The sequence below is a fragment of the Dermacentor albipictus genome, unplaced genomic scaffold, assembly GCF_038994185.2.
Source record: "Dermacentor albipictus isolate Rhodes 1998 colony unplaced genomic scaffold, USDA_Dalb.pri_finalv2 scaffold_146, whole genome shotgun sequence".
NCBI lineage: Eukaryota > Metazoa > Arthropoda > Arachnida > Ixodida > Ixodidae > Dermacentor > Dermacentor albipictus.
The window spans coordinates 17,501-25,236 of record NW_027225700.1 but is presented as its reverse complement, the minus strand read 5'-3'; the positions used below and the strand labels follow the sequence as shown (position 1 = coordinate 25,236).

The window sequence follows — 7,736 nt, the reverse complement described above, 5'->3', positions numbered from 1 at the left end:
ATCGTTCAACTGCGCGTCCCGCCTGTCAAGCAGGCCGGACGCCGTTTTTGCGATGCCGAGGCCACCTTCAGGCGCCCCAGCACGCTTCGTTCTTGCAAAGAGTAGCACTTTGCACAGTCCGAGACGACGGCGTTCGAGCTCGCTACGGCGCCCTCCCCGAAGGGCCGGGTATCGCCACGCGGCAAGAAGCACGCAACATTCTCGATAGACTGGTTGTGTCGACTCGATCACGGCTTGCGGTTTCTCTTGAGCCCGCAGCACAGGTGGACCGACCGACACTTGCAACGTAGCCGAGACGGCAAAGCCGCCAGGCGACGGGTCACGCCCGCGCCTTCGGCGCTTTCGCATTTGACTCGTCCGAGGACGATGCGGAACACAACTCGATATCGTGGAGAAAGCGTCGTCCGACAACCAGCCCCTAACGCATCAAGCGGATGAGGCTGCAGACGTCAGCTGTGGGATCCACGGGAGCGATACCGGGGACACGCTTGACGGGCACGAAGCCCGCCGCATATCAAACACCCAGGTCGCTTTTGGGGGCGACTGCTCTCTGGGACCCCCATATAATAGCAGCGATAAGTTCCCAAATCTCCATGGGGCCGTACTCGTGCCACTTTCGACGAGCGTTTGGCGAAAATCGTGCCGCCTCGCAGCGCCGCGAGCGAGATGGAAAGCTTACGTCGGCAGCGCAATGCCGAAGTCGTGAAAGCGCAGCGCGTCGACCGAATGCGCGAACGGCAATCTCTCGCCTATGGACAGCGCGGTTTCCAGAACAATCGCCTTTCTGTGCCCCTACGGGGCCGCACGCTAGCGCGGCCCTTTCGCCGTTTCCGAGCACGAGTGCGACCGGCGCGGGCGGCGTGCTCGACACCCCGGCTGACGCCGTTTCGGACTTTGTCTCTTCGCGCGCTCGCGCCAACGCCGCGGCAAAACGACGACCTCTGCGCGGTTCTTTCCCGGTTCCCGGCGTGCTATAGTGCAGCCAGCCGGACGGTGGCGACGACTCAGTCGCGGCCGTGCGGTGGCTTGTACGCCAAAGTTGCGTGACGGGCGTCGAGCTCCCGCCGCGGCCCGGCTCAGGTGGTTTCGGACTTCTGTCTCTTCCGAGCGCTCGCGTCGTCGTGGGCACGATTCTCGAGTGCGGAGCGGTGCGCGGACACCACCACGAACACGCGCAAGCCGAAAACGGCACTACGGTACAACGTCGGCCAGGGCGGTACGGCCCCCTTATATGAGCAGCGATAAGTGACCAGATCTCCACGGGGCCGTACTCGTGCGACAAGGCGGCGTACTGCGCCGAGCCGAGCGCCAATATTTGGCCTTGGCACGGCCGATTTGAGCTCTCGCGATCGCCGCGGTACCGCCGCTCACCGATTCAAGGCACGCTAGCGCGGCCCCTTCGCCATTTTTCGAGTAAGAGTGCGAAAAGCGCGCGCGGCGTGCTCGTCGCCCCGGCTGACGTAGTCTCGGACTTAGTCTCGCTCACGCCGCCCCGGCTGACGTCGTCTCGGACTTAGTCGCGCTCACACCGCCCCGGCTCACGTGGTTTCGGACTTCCGTCTCTTCCGAGCGCTCGCGTCGTCGTGGGCACGATTCTCGAGTGCGGAGCGGTGCGCGGACACCACCACGAACACGCGCAAGCCGAAAATGGCACTACGGTACAACGTCGGCCAGGGCGGTACGGCCCCCTTATATGAGCAGCGATAAGTGACCAGATCTCCACGGGGCCGTACTCGTGCGACAAGGCGGCGTACTGCGCCGAGCCGAGCGCCAATATTTGGCCTTGGCACGGCCGATTTGAGCTCTCGCGATCGCCGCGGTACCGCCGCTCACCGATTCAAGGCACGCTAGCGCGGCCCCTTCGCCATTTTTCGAGTAAGAGTGCGAAAAGCGCGCGCGGCGTGCTCGTCGCCCCGGCTGACGTAGTCTCGGACTTAGTCTCGCTCACGCCGCCCCGGCTGACGTCGTCTCGGACTTAGTCGCGCTCACACCGCCCCGGCTCACGTGGTTTCGGACTTTCGTCTCTTCCGAGCGCTCGCCTCGTCGTGGGCACGATTCTCGAGTGCGGAGCGGTGCGCGGACACCACCACGAACACGCGCAAGCCGAAAACGGCACTACGGTACAACGTCGGCCAGGGCGGTACGGCCCCTTATAAGAGCAGCGATAAGTGACCAGACCTCCACGGGGCCGTACTCGTGCGACAAGGCGGCGTACTGCGCCGAGCCGAGCGCCAATATTTGGCTTTGGCACGGCCGATTTGAGCTCTCGCGATCGCCGCGGTACCGCCGCTCACCGATTCAAGGCACGCTAGCGCGGCCCCTTCGCCATTTTTCGAGTAAGAGTGGGAAAAGCGCGCGCGGCGTGCTCGACGCCCCGGCTGACGTCGTCTCGGACTTGGTCGACGCCCCGGCTGACGTAGTCTCGGACTTAGTCTCGCTCACGCCGCCCCGGCTGACGTCGTCTCGGACTTAGTCGCGCTCACACCGCCCCGGCTCACGTGGTTTCGGACTTTCGTCTCTTCCGAGCGCTCGCGTCGTCGTGGGCACGATTCTCGAGTGCGGAGCGGTGCGCGGACACCACCACGAACACGCGCAAGCCGAAAACGGCACTACGGTACAACGTCGGCCAGGGCGGTACGGCCCCTTATAAGAGCAGCGATAAGTGACCAGACCTCCACGGGGCCGTACTCGTGCGACAAGGCGGCGTACTGCGCCGAGCCGAGCGCCAATATTTGGCTTTGGCACGGCCGATTTGAGCTCTCGCGATCGCCGCGGTACCGCCGCTCACCGATTCAAGGCACGCTAGCGCGGCCCCTTCGCCATTTTTCGAGTAAGAGTGGGAAAAGCGCGCGCGGCGTGCTCGACGCCCCGGCTGACGTCGTCTCGGACTTGGTCGACGCCCCGGCTGACGTAGTCTCGGACTTAGTCTCGCTCACGCCGCCCCGGCTGACGTCGTCTCGGACTTAGTCGCGCTCACACCGCCCCGGCTCACGTGGTTTCGGACTTGCGTCTCTTCCGAGCGCTCGCGTCGTCGTGGGCACGATTCTCGAGTGCGGAGCGGTGCGCGGACACCACCACGAACACGCGCAAGCCGAAAACGGCACTACGGTACAACGTCGGCCAGGGCGGTACGGCCCCTTATAAGAGCAGCGATAAGTGACCAGACCTCCACGGGGCCGTACTCGTGCGACAAGGCGGCGTACTGCGCCGAGCCGAGCGCCAATATTTGGCCTTGGCACGGCCGATTTGAGCTCTCGCGATCGCCGCGGTACCGCCGCTCACCGATTCAAGGCACGCTAGCGCGGCCCCTTCGCCATTTTTCGAGTAAGAGTGGGAAAAGCGACCGCGGCGTGCTCGACGCCCCGGCTGACGTCGTCTCGGACTTAGTCGACGCCCCGGCTGACGTAGTCTCGGACTTGGTCTCGCTCACGCCGCCCCGGCTGACGTAGTCTCGGACTTGGTCTCGCTCACGCCGCCCCGGCTGACGTCGTCTCGGACTTAGTCGCGCTCACACCGCCCCGGCTCACGTGGCTTCGGACTTGGTCTCTTCGAGCGCTCGCAGCCAGGTCGGGGCCGACGCCGACGTCTGCGTGGGGCTTCAACGATTCCCGGCGCGACGCAATGCAACTGCGCGCAGGATGCCAGCGACTCCGCCGTGGCCGTGCGGCGGTGTACACGCAGAAGTTTCGTGAAGGGGTATCGAGCTCCCGCCGCCCCGGCGGACGTGGTTTCGGACTTTAGCGCTCGCAGCGATCTCGCGGCGATCGCTGACGTCTGCGCGGTTTCAGGTGTGCTACGATGCAGCAGTCTGCCGCACGACAATTTACGGAAGCGAGTGCATTCCGCCCCGGCGGACGCGGCAGCGGACTTTGTGCCTGCGGGAGTGCTCTTGTTGCTGTAAAATTTGAACGGGTGCAGCTGCGCGAAGCAAGTGTACACATTTTCTCTCTCTCTCTCTCTCTCTCTGCCTCTGAGGCGACTGTAATTTTAATTTAAATGCAATTGGAGGCGGGAGCAACCTGATGAGAGTAGGCGGACTTCGGCACACCTTGTAGTTTAGAAATTGTTTTCAAGCTTTGAGGACATACACAATCGCGCCATCTGCTTTCCCCGTCTCTTTGGCACTTCATAGTGTGTGCAGCATGCTCTGCATTCCAAAGAAACGCGCCTGTTTCTCCCCCTCTCTCACGTTCTTCTTGTCTTTCTTGCTGCTCTTGTGAGAAGTTGCTATGCTCTTTACTCGCTGTAAAATAGAATGCTTGCGCGAGCCAACAACTTGCGTGTCTTTCTTTTTTTTTGTTGTTGTTGTTTTTTTCTCTCTTCCCAAGACGTTTCTGCCATTATTCACTAGCTCTCGTTCTTAGTATGCAACGGAGCGTTAGCTCGCGCCATCTACCTTTCTTTCTGTATGGCGAAGGCCGTAGGTTTTCCTAGTTCCGCACACAGATGGCGCGGATGCGTTTTCGCGCCAGTTTCGAACGACCTCGCTGTACACATGTTTCTCATTTAAAAGTTTCAAAGGGGCTTGCGAAAGGGCGTGGTCCTTTTTTCTTGCGCAAGGCTGAGCTTTCCAGCTGTGCTTAAGCTATGCTAGCATGTGTGCGTATGTGTGTGTGTGTGTGTGTGTGTGTGTGTGTGTGTGTGTGCGTGCGCGCGCGCGCGTGCGTGCGCGTGCATATGTGTGCGTGTGTGTGTATACACGCACACGGTAAAGATGATGGGGTAGCGCTATTTCTTTCTTTCTTTCTTTCTTTTTTAACAACACCTGTGCTCCACATGGCGATCTTCCTGCCCTCTATGTTTCCGGTTGGAAGGAGTGCGCAGCCTTTTCTATATTTATTTATTTTTTTTTTTTCATTCTCTTTCATTCGTACATGAGGCGCGCTACCTAATTCTAGCGGTCGAATCGACACGTTGCAATCCGTCCCGGCCTGTGCCGTATGAAAACTTTCAGTGGGCCTTGCGGTAAATAAAAGGAAATGAGGGAAATGCGCGTAGTGTATTACACTTGCGCACGGGCTTGAAACGAAGGCCTCAAAGAAAGCCGCCTTGAGCGGTCGCATTCAGACGGAAGTAAGCATTCCCCTTGCGCGTGTTTTCCGCTCGCCTGTTCCGTTTTCTACGAGGTTGCCTTCGTTGGTTTTGCCTTGCGAACAAGCTTGCGCTCGGGTCTCGTTTCTACGCGACGGCGTTTCGTTAACAGTGAAAGACTGAGGCGTCGCGAGTTGATTCGCGAGATAGAGAGCATAGAGTCTCTAGACGGGCTGGGTTTTATAAGATTGCCCACGCTGTTGCTGAGGTTACCAATGTCGCCAGGGCACCCACAAGGCAGTGGTACAATGGAGTGAAGTGAAAGACATCGCTTCTCGGCCTTTTGGCTAAGATCAAAGTGTAGTATCTGTTCTTATCAGCTTAATATCTGATACGGGTTCTATATGGACCCACGATATTAAACCTATTTTTGGAAGTTGGCGGAGTGCTTGAAGCCTGCTTCACCTCCGCCGCAGGTCGGCCCGGTATTGCACTACCTCCGGGATCGGCCCCCGCTCACTTAGGTGAGACTTCATTCAATCAAAATGAAGAACACAAGCTCGAAGCGAGCACTCACGTGACACGCACCATTCCCATACTATACGCAACGATGCCGGTGTTTCTGAACGATTGTCTGCTGTAATGAGCCACTTGGGGGGGGGGGGGGGGGAAGGGTGATTAGCCGTGGGTTTTGCAATCAATGTAAGTCCCACTCAAAGCCAACACTGCATTTTGGAGTTCACTATCGCTTTGATCCGTAAACGACAGCAAGCTCGCCCTGCGAAAATCCGCTGCCCTAGTGGAAGAAAGGTTCCCTATGAAACAAAAATGGAGTGCCCGATTTCCGGCAACATTTTCGCTGCAGTGGGACCGAGCGCCTCGAAAACAAACTTGTCGTATGGCCAAGTGTGGCGAAATATATTCAAGGGTTCAGAGGTGCCTCAGCTTTCCAACCTGTATGTTATGAATACCTGTTGCTACCTTTTCGTCATCATCATCCTGCTGGCTACGACCACTGCAGGGCAAAGACCTCTCCCATTATTCTCCAAGCACCCCGGTCACGTGTAAGCCCGGTCACGGTCGCCGTCTAGTGCCTGCGCCCTTCCTAATCTAATCTGCCCTCCTAAATTTCCGCCACCCCGTGCTACGCTTCCCTTCTCTTGGAATTCAGTCGGTAACCCTTAATTGATGATCTTCCCCCCACATTGCATGCCCTGCGCACGCCCATTTCTTTTTCTTGGTTTAAACTAAGGTGTCATTAGCTCGCGTTTGTTCGCTCACCCCCCGAATCTGCTCTATTCTTATCCCCCGTAGCGCTACACCCATCATTCTTCTTTCCAAAGCTCGTCGCGTCGCCCTCAGTTACCCTTCGGTAATCCTTAAGGTCCTTCGTTGCGGCACTCGCGGCATCTTTCTCATTTAAATAAGGCTATTTCGTTCAGTTTTGGGGGAAAACTCAATGAGCTAGGCGCGATTGTGTCCCCGGCGCCGCTCTCAACAAGATGGCGGCGCCCAGGCTTTTTGCCTGGTGGTTCGGCTTGACGCAGAACACGCCTGCAGGGCAGTGAAGCCGCATTGAAGGGGCAACGAGCGGCGCAGTGAAGCGCATGCTCGGGCGAAAAACGCGAACATCAGCCAAAAATACAACCAAATGGCCAAATACGAATTTCCGTTATGGGAAATTGGAGTTCAGTTGGCGCGTTGCGCTCGCCTAAGGTAAAGAACATAAATGCGAGTGCCACATCAGCCAAGTCAATGCTGAGGATCGCGTATCATTTCTTATTTATTTTTCCCCTTGCCTCCTGGCCTGCGTGGCCCTAGCGCGCATGCCCACGAAAGTAATGCAATAAGGAAAACGCGAAATCATGCGGTGACGGCTGTATCATATCCATTGTGCGTGCTTTGTTCTTTTTGGACTACAGTGGTGTGCGTTATGAGAAAGTTTCAGTGACCAGCGAACCTATATTTAGAACCACATTTACGGTTACTGCTAACAAGCTGCGGGTAGGTGTTTTTTTTTTCTTTCTTTCTTTTTTTCGCTACCAACGATGGGTTATCGCAACCGCGATCGGTTGTGCTAGACGCGTTCTTGCCAAACGTTGGCTCTATACGCGACCCGTGACGCGTGGTCGGCACATTCAAGCAGTCCATTGCAAACCGTTCCAAGAAGAAGGATGCTAGCTCCACGTTCCGCCGGGAGCGCTAGTTCGAAGATTGTACTTTTAGACCCTCGAGGAAGCACCGCCATCCCACGTTTTCTATAACGCGCTAAGACTCAGAGCGACAGCGACCACTTGTCTTTGTCAATATCTCGGACACACTTTTTTTTTTTTCTTTAATCCAGATCGTCAGACGAGCCCGCGTTCACGCGCACTCGCTCTCTCCGATAAGCAGGGTAGCTCGGTTGGGGTGTTGTAGGGCCTCGCGCATGCGCTGCTGAGTTCGTCGCTTCGCCGGCCGGTCGACGCTGGCGCGGTACTGGTAATCAACTTCGACGGGCATGGTGAAACGTCACTGTGAAACGTCACGACTAGCAATGCAATGTGTTTGCGAGCAATCGGAGAAATGAGAGAGCCCCTGTAGATTAGTGGAAACGTTCCTCCAAGTATTACGTTTGCAATTTGCGCCTACGAACATGAACTAGACAAAGGAAATGATCTGTAGCCGCCTTCACTTCATAAAATTCCCGTACGAAGAAATTTGCG

At 57.5% G+C, this 7,736-nt stretch overlaps 1 non-coding gene across 1 annotated transcript; it reads left to right on the top strand.

Annotated features, from left to right (window-relative positions):
- Nucleotides 1-5,358: 5,358 nt before the first annotated feature.
- On the top strand, nucleotides 5,359-5,550 carry LOC139053508 (U2 spliceosomal RNA). The gene has a single exon (XR_011510525.1). It is a non-coding gene; the product is annotated as a U2 spliceosomal RNA (small nuclear RNA).
- The last annotated feature ends 2,186 nt before the right edge of the window (nucleotides 5,551-7,736 follow it).